We start from the raw sequence: 13,824 nt of genomic DNA on the forward strand, positions 1-13,824 counted from the left end.
AAAAAAAAAAAAAAAAAGGCAAGCTCCTTTATGAGATGCTTTGTGTAATCCTGGGTAGATGCTGAGCAATCTTTGACATAATGAATAGGTACAAAATATTTTCTGTCACAGGGCGGGGTATTTGCTCCCTCAGCCACCTTTGGTCCCTATGGCAGGAGATGATGAAACACTAGTTGGTTTTTGTTGGTTTGGTGGTTTTTTTTCGCCCAAATTACTTGTATGTTGGTGTTTCCTCACTCAGATGTGGATGAGCTTGGTGATAAGGCTGCTGTTGAAATTATTTACCTGTACGTTGTCAATTTCCTTTAGTCTGTTCCTTGAATCGTTCTCTTTTTATTTTGTGTTTTTGGGGTTGAAACAGCTCTTCTCATATCAGGGATTTGGGGAGCACAAGTTCAACTTGATTATTTATTATTTTTTGGGTAAGTCACCTGATCTGCTTGGTAAGGTGCTATTTGGCCAGCCATTTTATGAGGATTTTGGATGAGAGTCATGTGTAGAAAATGCTGGGGTTTTTTTTTGGGTTTTTGTTTGGTTGATTTTTCCCCAGGTATTTGATAACAGGAATCTTAAATATTAGCAATGCATTTGCAAAATCCTTGGTTTGTTTACCTGTATTTCTGAGCTTCAGTATTGTGAAGCTTTTCAAATACCTCCATGGAAGGTTGTGGCACCTGCTGCAGATCTTAAATCTCAGCAGCTCTTCGTTTACACGTGGATTTCTTGTCTCTTCTAGCTGACATAATGTCAGATATCTGCTTCCTCTAGCAATTTTTTTTCCTTCTCAGCTAATCATCTGTTTTTATACTGGAAGGTTTTGAATAATTCCCAGTCATAGCATCAAACCTAGGGAGGAGAGAAGGGATTCTGTGGGTACAGCACAGCGAAATCCTCCTGACGGAATATTCCCAGCCGTGCTACTGCTGCCTCAGCTGGGGCTTAGTGCTGGGTGGGAGCTGATTTGAATCCAGGGCCGGGCTGGCAGCTGCAGGGTGGGCTCCAGCCCTGCCTTTGTCTGGGATGCTGGGCGATGACTCCGTGCCGGCTCCGTGTCCGCGCATCCCGCGGGTGCTGCAGCGTGGGCATGCTCCGACACGGCGCTCCGTGAGTCTGCCTCTGATGGAGACGCGTCCCTTCCTGGATTGAAGCTCTTCAGATGTCTCTGTCATGATGTCATTCCCTGTAATTTTTTATTTTTTTACTGCCCGAAGGATGCAGAGCTCTCGTTCTGAGTGGCTCCTGGAAGAATAAACACCCTCATAATATTTGGAGAAAACTGCAGAAGAATCTGGTGTTGCAAAAAGGGAGCTGGAGTGGGCTCTGCTCACACCTTGTTGTTCTTTGTCTGGAAGGTTAAGGGAGCTGCAGAAATAAAAGTTTTTAGGGTAGCAGCTTTCATAACCCAGGAGATCTTTGTACAACTGTTGCGCTGGATTGCTGCATTCGCTTCCTGTTTAGCTGAAAGGTTCTCTGCCCTGTTGGAAGGCCATAATTAAAGATATCCTCTTGCTGCTGGTGGGGAGGCTGAGTGCTCTGGATTCATTTACATCCAGGGACTTCAGGATGACAAATGAAATGGTACAAAGGGCTGCGATGGCCATTAGCTGCCTCAGCATCCAGAGCTGGCTGCTGGCAGACCTGCGCTGACTGTACACAGCCTCGCCTATAAACGTGTGTCTTGTGGCTGAGGAAATCTAAACTGCAGTTCCTTACTGGGCAGGCTTTGCAGCCCTTCCATGGGAGGTCTGGAAGCATCCCCGGGTGTTTTATTTCCATCTGAAAGTGGGACTGCACAGTGGATGCAGTGTGTGCTTTTCTCCGCTCTCCTCAGCCATATTGTGGGAGTTCAGTGCCGTATCCCTCAGCATTCTCATGGACTGCAGTGGCTCTGCCTCGTGCTGTTCATCACTAGCTGCAGATGCGCTTTCCCCTGCTAAGATGCTGATTTTCCTCGCTCCTCGATCCCCAAAATCTCCTTGTCTCTGGGGTTTGTGTCCCCCACGCCCCTCCCAGGCCCAGCCTGGGGACTTGCTGCATGTGCTGTGGGTGCATCACGAGCCTGCAACATCATCCGTGCCCAGCCAGAAGAATCTTCTCCTCTCTTTCCATCTCTATTTTTTTAAACTTGTACAGGGATACAGCACTGGCTGGCTAGCAAGAAGGCAGCTTCACCAGCACTCTCCTTAATTGAATTACTTTTCTCAATGATTGAAGATTATACAGAGTTTAGCAGTTTTAAAAATGCTAATCTTTGCTAAAAGGCAGGGAGAGCTCTGTGCTGACGGATTACATAGAGCTATTGTGTGTGGGGAAGTATGTTTCTTACTGCCTTTGATCTGCTTTTATCAGGTGATTTTCATCAGTCCTAATACCTCAAGTTTAAGGAATTCTAATTTCTGGGTCACATCAGGGAGTGGACACATACCTACTACGTTGGGGTAGCTTGCAGTAAATATTATTCACATTCAAACATTAACAACCATTTTAGTTCTGCTTTGCATAGGAACACCTCTACTTCTTAATAAATGGATTTTTTTTTTTGATTGAGTGGGCAGAACTGGATGCTGGGGCATCTCAACAGAAATATTTGTTCCTCATGTGAGTTTCTATTGCAGGTTTCATTGGCGAGCAGGTCTGAAGGGCACCGACATGTACAGAAAGCAAAAGAGCTCCCTGTTGTCTTTCTGCTGGCACTTCTGCATAAGATCTTGAAGGAAATTAGAACCACTTGTGTTTTGTTGTTTTTTTTTTATCAGGAGCTGAGATTTTTAATATTGAAAACCCACTGATAAGTGCAGTGTAATAACTTTTGAAATATAACTGTTTGGAAAGCACTAATGAGCTGTTCTGTTGCATAATGATGTTGGTACAGGCACTGCTGAGCAGTGTGATGTGTCTCATTAGATAACTGGGGAGCTGCAGGTGCTTGGTGTGGAACGTGAGGCTGGTGTAACGCTGCTCACAGTAGGCACGCACTCTCATCCCCGTGCTACCTAAAACTCCCTTGTTTCGAAGGAATTTTCAGCTTGACAAACTCCAGAGAGCTATTACCTTGTTGCACTGGTGGTTTAAAAGCGTATCCCCTTCCCTCCTGTTAATTTCTTAATGTTGTGGTTTTCCTGTGGCTGGGCCTCCAGATATTTGGGGTTCTGTTTGGACTGTATGAATTTTCCATGAGTTCTGAAATTTGGGCTTCACATCTGGAGGTGGAATATCAGCAAGGCATCCCAACAAAGGGGAAATGAGGGGGGAACACCAGGAAGCCTACATGGATGAACAAGGAACTCCTGGACAACCTCAAACCCAAAATGGAAGCCTGTACAGGGTGGAAGTGGGGACAGGTAGCCTGGGAGGAATGCACAGAAATTGTCTGAGCAGCCAGAGATGAGGTTAGGAATGCTAAAGCCCTGATAGAATTAAATCTGGCCAGTCATCAAGGGCAACAAGAAAGGCTTTTGTAGCGATACAGGAAGACCAGGAAAAGTGTGGGGTCTCTCCGTAAGGAAACGGGAGACCTGGTTACCCAGGCTATGGAGAAGACTGAGGTACTCAGGGCCTTGCTTTGCCTCAGTCTTCACCTGGGTTCTTCAGGGGTCAGTGATGGGATCAGCACTGTCGAACATCTTCGTTGGTGACAGATCCCTTCCCACCCAAACCATTCTGGGGTTCTTTCACAGTGCGATGTGCTTGGTGTCTGATCCTTCCTCGCTGTCTTGAACTCCACCATTTCTCTTCTTTCTCTTCTTCATCTCTGAAAAATCCCTTCCTCCAGCAACGTGTGGAAGAAGCACAGAGGAAAAGACATCAGTGTTTTGCGGTGCCTGTTCTCACGGTGCCTTTTGATCCCTGTCTATTTGTGGAAGCCTCTGAAGGAGCTGTGCCTATTCTTGAAAGGAGGAATAGCTGTGCCTTTCTGCTCTCTGCTGTGCTTTTCTCTCTGCATCTCCGAAATAATTTGTGATTTGGAAGGAAATGATCATCTTTTCCCTCGATGTGACATAATGGATTTTCTATCTGCAGCTCTCGGGGTGGTGGTGGTACCTGGCACTGGATCCAGGTTCTGCAGAGCAGATGTCTGAAGGCTTTTGCTGAAAATGTAAGTGGGACTAATGGAGAAACAAAGGCAGGGAAACTCATCTGAGGCCACCTTAGCAGGCGATGTGGCATTTGGGAATTATGAGAGCCAATAGCCATTTTTTTCAGCTTCAGTGATGGTTAAAAATCTGTCGTCTGTAATCAGCCTGTGAGGAAATAGCTGCTTTTTAGTTACCTGCTAATTTAGTCCAGATGTTTAAAGGCATTTTGTTGTTTTCATGCATATACAAGTACCTGTTGTGTACACTAATGATTGTAAAACCCCAAACCACCCAACCAAAACAAGCCAGCTTTGAAACGTGCTTTGAAACGTGGCTCAGAAAAAACCACACTTTGCTGTCTCGACATGAATACCATCAGATTTTTCAAGTCAACCTCCAGAATTTACCTGTGAGGCCTGTAGCCTGTAAGAACAGTAACCTTGTGATGTATGAATGTTTCTGAACAGGTATGGAAATGCTGATGCATGTCTCCTAGTATGGAGCAAGGAAAAGACCTCTGAGATCATTGAGTCCAGCCCTTGGCTGATCAAGGACTTGATGATCTCAGAGGTCTTTTCCAATCTAGATGCTTCTGAGCTTCTGTAAAAGCACTACTTTGAAAATTACAGATGCCATCAAAATGGTGACGGGTTTGACACATTAATATAAATTATTTATGGAAGTAGTTTAAATGAAAAACACGTGTCTTGGCAAACAAACAGCAGCCAAAATGTGGACTTGCAGTGAAAGTAAAATTTTTCAGGTCTCTTTGCTTGATTTATTTGCTGAGCTCACACGAAGTTGAAAAGCTAAATGAATTCTTTGTTTTCCCCTCAGCATAAACCCAACTCTTCTGGCTCTAGTATAATGAAAGGCCCAGGGACAGTGAACAATTCCATCAATTATTTTATATCAGATATTTTCCTTTTATGTTCAAACCATGTCCTGGAATATTTGAGTGATATTAACTGGAAAAAATGACTTTTTTGTGTGTTTCAGTACTATTTAGCTCTTATCCAAATGAAGCCTAGTGCATGACAATAATAAAAAAAAAGATAATCTGGGAAGCAAATATCGTGTGAAACTAAATGTAAATAAATTCGGTGTGAGCTCTGAGTTGTCAAGCCCCTTGCCTGCCTCTGGCTGCCTCCTGTTGGGTCTGGCAAAAAGGAGTTCAGCCTTCCAGTTGGGAAGGAAGTCCTTATTCAGCTGTCCAGCACAACAGTGCATTTAATTAATTTGACTTCTTAGAGTGAGGGTGTAACTTCCCTTTCCTTGTTCGCAGTTCGCGCGTCCTTTCTGCTGGACCGCTGTAAACTGGGATGGGTCTGTGCTGCCAGGGTGTGCTTTTCCCAGTCCCTTGGACTGCGGCATCCCAGTGTGATCCTCACTGGTTTAGTCACAGCATGCACACAGGAAGCTGAGGAACACATCCTGGGGTGTCTTGGAGTTTGACTTTTGAAGTATTTTTACGAAGGCAAACACAAAATCCTTGAGGTTCTTGATAGTGATTAGAACCAATTTAAGAGGGGATGTTCTCCAAAGGCCCTCTCCTTCTCCTAGGGCATTTTTGTCCCCGCTGGCACTTCTTCCTTTAGTCCTATCACAGAGACCAGGCCTGGAAATGCCACTCTTTGCTGCTTTGGAGTCTAACTGGGAGCTCCAGGAGCAAATCCTGCTTGACCTGAGCTTCTTCCATGCCTGCAGATGCCTGGCTGAGCACAAGGCACGTGCTGATGTCACCCATGTCAGCTGCTTCCATTTTAATGAGCAGGGATTTTGGGGCTCACTTGGAAGAGTCTCCATGCCTTGAGTAGCTGCCAGTATCCCCTGGAGATGCCACCCAGCTATTCCAAGATTCGCAGGCTCGTAGTGTTCTCTCATCCAGACATGTGTAGGTGTTACCAACACACAGAATTAAGGCTTTGCTTTAACTCTAAAGCATTTTTTCCCAGAATTGAAAGGGTTGGGAAGGAATACTGGAGCAATACTGATGAGCAGTATTTGGTCTTCAGACGTGGCCAGAACCAGGTGGGGCAGCTAAACTTGCTAATGAGAAAATGTCCTAACTTTCAGTTGGTCTTTTCTCTGTTTTGAATTGTGACCCTTTGAACCTCTGTATATTAACATTTGCACCATATAGACGAGTGCCATTTATCCTGCTAAGTGACTTTTCTTTAATGGTTTGCTTCTTCAGGAGCAATCAGCAATTGCTGCAGAAAAAACCAACCCACTCCAGCATTGCTCTAATTAATGCAGGGGCCAGTTTATTCCATTCCACTAAATGCTTCCTGCTGTGCTTCCTGTCCATGCCCCTGTCTAGGTTTGAGTTACAGCAAGTTAATTTTCATAATGTTCTTGATATGTGCAACACAAAGCAAAGGGGGATTAAAGCTGGAATAGATACGTAGCTAAAAGGAGAGGGGTCCTTGGAGGGTGCAGCATCCATGGCAAAGCTCCAAGCAGTGACTGATGCAGGATTGACAAGATGCCTGTCAGTGTGGTCTTTGCCAAGGGGTGTAGGTAGCTGCTGCTGGAATTGGGAAGGGAGAATTCCTGCTAACAGGTTGGGGCTTTGGCCCTGCAGAGGCTCTGGAGCTGCACAGGAGTGGGCAAACATCACTGGATTAATGAGAGTGCAGAAGTGTTTCTCTGCAGCTTCCTTTTTTTTTTTAATGGAGATGTTGCCTTTTCTGGGAGTAGAAAACACTCATTCCTGTCCTCCTCTGCTGGTACAGAGTTGGCTGTGAGAACCCTTGGTGTCAGTGACAGGAAGATTTTTTTGAATGGCCTGATGGAAGGAAGGCTTAGCAGAGAAATCTGAACTGGCTGAGCACTGGAATCATCCAGTGGATGTGTGAGGTGGTGGAGGAGATGGAGAACATTGTCTCTCAAAGGAAGTTCTGACTCCTTTTTGACCTTCCTTGGCAGCACTAGGCAGGTCTTCATGCTAGAGGTTTGCTGCCTTCTTTGTCTTGTCTATAGTACCTGTTTATTTTTTTCCCTTTCCGCTTCCCTGTGCTTGCTTCTGGAGAAGCTTTTGGGCATTTTGTCCTTGGCTCACTCCAAGTGGCCGAAAAATCACTTGTGTCCACATAAAAACCAGGATGACATTCCTCGAGCTGAGCTGTGCTGCTGGTTTGGATAATGCTGGAGGTGAATCCTTCAGCAGAGCAGCTGGACACAGCTGGAGGATGGGCTGATGGCTGAAGACAGTTGGAGTATCATGACAAGGAAATCCCAACCTTTTTTTTTCCTTTTTTTTCCTGACCTTGGAGTGCTTTACAAAGAGGTTTTCACAGGGTTGGTCTATTCCACTCCCTCACTTCCAGACTCACTCACTGGTTCTTGTAATTTCTTCTCAGCTTTTCCAGCTGCCTCTTAATATTAAATATTTATGTATTCACATCATAGTTAGGTTCCTATTCTTTCTGTTCTTCCAGCTTCCCATTTTTCTTCCCTAGCTGAGTTACGTTTTTTCACTGGACAGTCATCAGAGTGGCTTTTATCCACCGCTGTACCACCACTGTCATGACCGTAATTCTTTCACTTTTTTTTTGTTTTTAGTTGGTCTTAAACCACAGTGTGACTTGGAGAAGAGGATGGCTTTTTGTTTCCCTGACACTGCATAAACAGTAGGCAGATCAAACACTCGTGTCCCATAAAATTGACCTCTTTATTTGGATGCTGTAGTGCAACAGCAGACTTGAAAAAAGCTTTTCCCAGTGAAAAAAGCTTTTCCAATCTTGACTCATCAGCTGGTTTGGTGTTAAAATATTTCCCCCCTCTCTGCTGAAATGTAAAGGGCTCATAGATTGCCTGTGTTTCTAGGCTTGGTGGACCCTGTACTGTCACAGTGAGTAATTTACAGTTAAAAATAAATTCCTTGGCTTTAGGAATTTTACATTTTCACTTGAAAATGCAAGAGAGATTTTAGGAAACTCAAAAGGAGCCTTGTGTGAATTACTACACATTCCCTCCAGTAAATCCTGCCATCTAGAGAAAAATTTCCCTGGGGAATTGTGTGGCTGATGTTTCGTCTGTGCAAGCCTTGCACAGCTGAGAGCGAGGCAGAGATGTGAGATCTGCCTTTGCCTGCCTGGTTCCAGATCCCAGGAAGAGCAAAGGCTTTTTAGCTTTACCTTTTGGAAAGTGGAGGAGGGGAAGCAGTGTCCTCTACATGAGATGTTTTTAAGATGTCTCAAAACAGCTCTGTGCTTTCCCCTGGATTTGGTGCTTCTCAGCTACTTGCCTAAAAACGTGAGTCCAGCGCCAACCCTGTGGTGCACTTAAGGCTGGTTTTTAGGTAGGGCAGCCTGAAGACCCCAAAATATTTTCTGTGTGCATTTTTACAATGAATTGCTCAAGTTAGAAACAAGTCTTCGAGAGTAAATATTACAATTAAATAGGAACTTAACTAGTATGTGTCCTTAATAGAAAGGAATTGTTCTTCTGGAAAATACTGCTGGAGGAGAGTATTTATTTCAAGATACTGTATCCCAGTTGGAGTGTAGATAATTCTTCTCTAAAGAATTTTCTACTCCAAACCCAATTTCTCAAATAACCACTTTATTTTTTTTTCTGTAGTTGAACCCCACAATTCTCTCTGAAATATCCTTTCATCTAGAAAAGATCAGAATAAAACACCAACAAAACTTGTTCCATTTACTATTTGGAACCAAATTTCTACCTTTTAAGGACTAGCTATTTTTATTTTTAAAATTCTTATAGATGAATGTCAGACCTTGGGTTTGCAGACCCTGCATGACCTCTTTCCAAGGCATTTGTGAAGCACAGCTGGGAAGGAACGGGTTTATTGTCAGCTGGCTGAAACTCCATGTGGAGAGGTCAGTTAGGAAGATTTTAGAGGAAAAGAGGAAGATTTTAGAGGAGAAGTTTCCCATTGAAAAGCTGGGAATTGATGTAATGGTTTAAGATGCTTTAAGCTTGGAGTTCTTAACTTGCAGCCCAGGCAGTGCAGGCAGCAAGAGCATTGAGTGTCTGGTGGCCTCTGTCCTGCCCCAGTTCCCAAGAGGAAAGCTGGGACAGCTCAGGAGCAGAGATGTGAAGGAGAAACAGATAGTGTGGTGTGAGGACATGCTTCCTTTGAATCCTCAGTTTCAGGGATTTGTAGCCATGTGCTGCCTGGACCCATGCAGGTGTCTGAGGAGCCCAGAGCCTGCAGCTCCCTCAGCCGTGCTGATCTCAGTTTCTACACGGTTTGGGTTTTTGTTGCTAAAAAATAAATTGTGGTTGGGGTTTTTTTGGTGCAAAACCCCAGGATTCTGTGCTGCCCTTGCACACGCCCTGGTGTCAGTGTCCTATATTTTACACCAGCTGTTCTCCCTCTGCCTTGCTGGGGAGCTGCATCATGTGGACAAACCCGTGTGTGCTGGTGCAGCTCCGGTTATTTTTGCACCGGTCCCCAGGTGTTCTCCACAGCCATTCCTGTCAGCTCGGATCAGCAGCTGCCTGGAGGAGAGCTGTGCTTAATGAATGTACTCTGGGCAGGTTTTTCCCTACGAGCTGCCTCTTCATAAGCCAGGCTCCATCGACCTTCAGTCAGGATTATTTTAGGATCTTGTCCAAGCTCACTTCTGAAGAAGCACTCACGTGTGTGTCTGCCTGGAGAATGAGTTTGAGGGAGCTCCTGTGGAAGCTGTTCTGCATCTCCTGTGTGGAAAGAGCAGGTCTTAGTTCTTCCAGCACTGCCCAGGAGATGGTCAGTTGTGGGAATCAGATGGAATTGCTGAGGAGGATGCTATATGGAGCTCTCTTCCCCTTCTTCCCTTCCTTTTCTCCTCCTTCCCTTTCTTCTTTTTCTCCTCCTCCTTTCTTTCTTTTTGTTCTTTTCCTTTTCTCCTTTCCCCAGGCAGGAAAATTGTCACCACAGTGTGAGAGAGCAGAAATTTCTTTGTGGCAGTGTAGGTAGTCAAGAGAGGAGGGAGCAGGAGGAAGTACTTGCTTGTTTTGCCAGTGGGATAACGGTGCTGGGGAAACATTAGGCAAAATTTAACTGGGCTAAATGATGGAGGGAAGGGAAGGGGATGGTAATCCCTTGCATTCTAATAGGTCTCCTGAAACTTCTCTAATTCCTCGCTGGAAATGGCTGACTTAGCATTGCTTGTTGTGCTTTCAAGGGCAAAACAGCTTTGGGAAGAGAGCAGGAGCTTGTTCCAAGGGCCCCATTTGGCATGTGATCTAGGGAAGCGATGCCTGGATTCCCTCAGCTGGATGCTGGCGTCGGCTGGTTTAGCTTGCACTGGGATAGCGCTCAGTGCTCAAAGCAGGGAATGCTTCCCTTCAGAAAGGCATCCTCAGGTGGCTGCCAGTTTTATCCCTGCTGCTCTCTGCTGCCTCCCTTCTCCTGCCTCAGGAATATAACTCTGAGGAATCCAGGAGAGAGTTTCCATATTAGATGGTGCATTAGCCTATCATTTACAGTTTATTTAACAAAAGTTACTTTGGAAAACGTTGTTCTGTTTGAGGATTTAATGCAGATTTCTGTCTAAACTGCCCATGAATATGGTTTGTTATGGGAACAAATTCTGTGGTAAAGGTATTTAAATCAGAAATTCATAATTGCGTTTTCAATGTCTGCTCCTTCTTTCCAAAATGGTTCGGTAGCATTTAGTTTCTGACTTAAATTGGGAACTTAAAGTGGCTGTAAATCTGGAAATCAGTTGAAGGGATCTCTTGTGCTTCAGGTGATGGAGGAGCTCTTGGCTCCTTCCTCTTTTGCCCGTGTGGAATTTGCACTTCCCAGAACCACTCCTGGCTGAGCAAATCCACCCTCCCAACATAATGTCTGTCCACAGTGGCTTGATTGCTTTTGATCTCCATATGTAGCACTTTATATCTTTAAAGCCTTTTACAAGCAGATAATTAGGTATTTAAAAATAAAGTACTGGGATGTAAAAATTGGATCTTATGAATGATTAATTACTGAAGGCCTCTTGGTGGGTTTTTGCGCAGTCCTGCACTGGTTTTTAATGGAGTGCTGGAATGATAGAGCCTGGAAGCAGTAGATGCTTCAAAAAGTGACTTCACCCCCATGGGCTTTAACTGCTGTCATATATAAAGTGAATATTGAGCCACCCTTGCATGACAACAATAAAACTTCAATACTGGGCTCTGAAACTTAATAGGTCAAATTTTTGTGTGAGAAGCAAGTGGGCCAGAATAGAATAGAATATTTGGAGGTGTCTCTAAAACCATTTAATTTGTCGCATTGTGCTCGCAGCAAAGCTGTAATGACCTGGGACAAAATTGAATTGTTCTGAAATTTCAACTCAAACACCGCAATCCAAAATTGATACTTTGTCCAAAAATTGAGTTGCTAAGACAATGTTTATCTGGAGTGGTGCTGTTGGGATTGCTGGAGCAATAATGAGCAGGCTGTTTTGGGAAGAAGGAAATAGTAAATGTCACAGCTCAGAGCTCCAGAGCTCCTTCCTCCACTTGCTGTGCCTTGCTCCTAAGAAGTTTTGGGTAGAGACTGTGATCACATGGACATCTGGACTACTAAATCTTCCTTCTTCCTTCTTAGCTCCATGGTCATCCACACCTGGTCAGAAGATCCCTGGGATGAGCTTTACAATATTTCCAAGTGTTGTGATAGTTTTGTGAAGTGCTGCTTTGTGTTACCAATGTTTATGGCTGAGGGTTCTGAGGCATTTCGTGAGCAGTAAAGATAAAGTCCTTTGGAGAATATTTGAAGCCTCTTTGGAAACTATTTTTAAAAAATTAACTATGTAAGATATGAAGGAAAGCAAAATCCTCAGGCTGTGGTGAAAAAATATCCTCGTGAGTCTGTAAATTTTGGCGTTTTTTTCATTCCTGGCAAGTAATGAGAGACTGCACAGAAGTGTCTGAAATGTAAAGGTGGCCTGTGAGTGCCCTTTAGTTAATTAACCAAGTTTAATATCCATGAAAACGTGAGTGTATCATCCACAATTCCTGTTCTCTGGTTGGTTTTAAACTCATCTGCATGGAAGTGAAAGGCATCCTAATCTGAATTTCCCTCACAGTCACTGTAGAGTAGATCTTAAGTATCCACTCTGATCCCTGTCCTACAAGGGGCCGGGATTTCTGCCCAGATGCTCTGACACAGGATGGGACGCAGCTGGATGCTCATCGTGGCTTGGGTTTTCCATGCTTTTGTGCCACTTGTCCTGTGCCTGTTAGGAGTCAAAACTGTTTGGGCCCTTTCCTTTAGGTGCTTTGTCTCATCCCTTATGGCTTGGGCAAAATTCTTGTGTCTCCGTGTTCTTTTGTTTTCCTTATCTGCGGAATTACTGCAAATCTTGATCTTCTGGTTACCTTATCTTGGGTTTGTTCTTCCTCATTTGAGTGAAACCACATTTACCGCACTGTGAGATTCCCTTCCTGCTCCTGCTGTTCCCCGTTGTTCCAGGTGTTCACGTGCATGTTTTATTCACCCCATTGCAGCATTTTGGTTGCAGCTCTTTCCAGCATTCCAAGGCTATTCCTCCAAGTCAAAACTACTTTGCTTGGCTATAGGAAGTTGAAGACAGTTCGTAACTTCCACACCAGTTTAACCTCAGTTAAATTTAAAAAAACCCACCCAGCATTCAGAAATGGGCAGGACTTTACTTCTTCAGACCTCAGTTACCTTCAGCCATATTTAAGCAGAATATTTGCCCCTTCTGTACGAAATGATGGGAGATTGAGCACTGAACATGAGAGGTGACAGCTGTTCCCTCCAACAGAAAACTGGGAGTCTGGCTCCTCACGTGGCATTGTGTCACTTCCCAGGGGCTTGGTGTTATGGTGGGGGAGGAGAACTGGGATTGCCTGGAGGTCTTCTGCTTGAGACGCTCGTTTTGGCTCTGTTGCTTTTGGAAACCTTTGAAACTGTGAAAATAGCGCTGGTTATGTTACAGGCTTGGCTTGGAATTCCTCTGCAGAAAACCAGACAAGAGGTTTCATCTCTAGAACATAAGGCTTAGATTTTAAAATGAATTTTTATAGCTGTGCTGAGGAGGTAACATTTCCGTGTTTTTTTATTTTGCTATATTGACAGAGTAATTGAATTATTATATTTAATAGATTTGCTCCTTTGTGTTCAGCAGTGAGGGGTTGCCTCTTGTTTATTCTTTTGTACAATGGGATGGTAAAAAACACCCCAGTTTTTATAGGAAAACTTTTCAGTGTGCACCTTAATAGTTAAAAAAAATTCCAAAGTGGGACTTTGAGACAGAACCAGAGGCTGACCCGGTTTTACTGTTTCATTTCTTTGTGGCTGTGACTGAGCAAACAGAACAAGATTTGTTTGCATTGTGCTCTTTCATTTATTTCCCATTTTGGGAGGAAGAGTCTTGCTAATTACTGACAAAACCCACAAGAGTTAATGAAGCTATTTATCACTGCGTATTTTTGTCCCTGTCACAAGGCTTGGTGCAGATCCCAAAGGAAATCTTTCCTGTGCATTAATAATCATGGGTATTGTTCTACTTTTATCAACTCTGCCAGTGCTGATTAGGATTTGCTTAGCAGGAAAGAGTTCTGAGTTTGTCATTAAACTTTTAAATGAGTCTCCACACATTTTTATTGATCTGTGTGATCCTTTCACATCCCAAAGTGCAAAGGGGAGCTTTTTCCAGCTTTATGTGTCCAGGCTGTGCCTTCTACTTTGGGGCCAGTCATGAGCAGTCTTAACTTGTGCTTTAGTTTATATCTGAGAAACAGAGATACCAGGTAAAACTAACTGGCATCTCCCTCAGGA

The 13,824-nt window shown here is 44.1% G+C and overlaps 1 protein-coding gene across 2 annotated transcripts in view; it reads left to right on the forward strand.

Annotated features, from left to right (window-relative positions):
• The window catches only part of RAB6A (RAB6A, member RAS oncogene family), a 42,755-nt gene that overhangs the window by 897 nt on the left and 28,034 nt on the right, over positions 1–13,824 (forward strand). The window lies entirely within an intron of this gene.

This window comes from Corvus moneduloides, chromosome 2 (genome assembly GCF_009650955.1).
Source record: "Corvus moneduloides isolate bCorMon1 chromosome 2, bCorMon1.pri, whole genome shotgun sequence".
In the NCBI taxonomy this organism is placed as follows: domain Eukaryota; kingdom Metazoa; phylum Chordata; class Aves; order Passeriformes; family Corvidae; genus Corvus; species Corvus moneduloides.